We start from the raw sequence: 797 nt of genomic DNA on the forward strand, positions 1-797 counted from the left end.
TTAAAGGGGGGGGGGTATACCCAGATTACATATACTCCATATCCACCCTTACTTCTTCCACTGCAAAAGGAGTGAATGAAATAAAGTACCTCCGCGGAATTTGAACTCATAACATAGCGATGGGGGGAATTTACCTCTAATCTGGAGAGCGGGCGGATTACATTTGTCACATGACACACCCTACTTCCGTTTCCGCTACAACCTGCTTGACGCGGAAGAGGAATAGCGTGTTTTTGTGTGTCTTCACGGAATTTTGGTGTGAGTAAATATATTTTCACACCAAATATTGATTTGTATAGCATTACAGGTAAGATATACACACCTATCCATCGATTGATCGTACGTGCCGGATCTCTTATCTGGCTTCCAGAAATCCGGGAATACTTATACCGTGTATTGAGTGTTCGGTTCCGCCCTTCCCGTCTCTCAAGATGTCCAGGTTTTCAGCTTTACCCTTCGTGGGTCCCGGGGGACTGTGGCCTAACGTGCTGTCATCCCCTCTCTTTAGCTTCTCTGGTCATATCTAATTCAGATTGCTTTACTCCAGAGCACACAACACTACGCTACAGTGAGCCATGTTGAGCAGAATGTTCCTAAGTAGAGCACTATCATGCTATTAGCTGTCAGAAGTGAAAGTGCTCACTGCGAGTGAAGTATCTGTCTGTCTGCCTGTCGATTCTTTGGCTACTGACAGCTAATACCATGACTGGCCGGAGCGAGCTATATGTCTGTCTGTCTCTCTATCTATCTATCTATCTATTACTCAGGAAATATGTTTTTATATTAAATTTGTGTTT

The 797-nt window shown here is 44.0% G+C and overlaps 1 protein-coding gene across 2 annotated transcripts in view; it reads left to right on the forward strand.

Moving 5' to 3' along the window:
- Positions 1 to 181: 181 nt before the first annotated feature.
- LOC106868517 (zinc finger protein 678-like) overlaps positions 182 to 797 on the forward strand; it is a 4,113-nt gene continuing 3,497 nt past the window's right edge. The window contains exon 1 of one of the 2 annotated variants that reach the window (XM_052977559.1): positions 182 to 307. The gene's annotated coding sequence lies outside the window, so the exon portion shown is untranslated. The remainder of the gene's footprint in view (positions 308 to 797) is intronic. The other variant, XM_052977560.1, reaches the window with a different exon arrangement.

Source organism: Octopus bimaculoides, chromosome 28 (genome assembly GCF_001194135.2).
Source record: "Octopus bimaculoides isolate UCB-OBI-ISO-001 chromosome 28, ASM119413v2, whole genome shotgun sequence".
Taxonomy (NCBI): domain Eukaryota; kingdom Metazoa; phylum Mollusca; class Cephalopoda; order Octopoda; family Octopodidae; genus Octopus; species Octopus bimaculoides.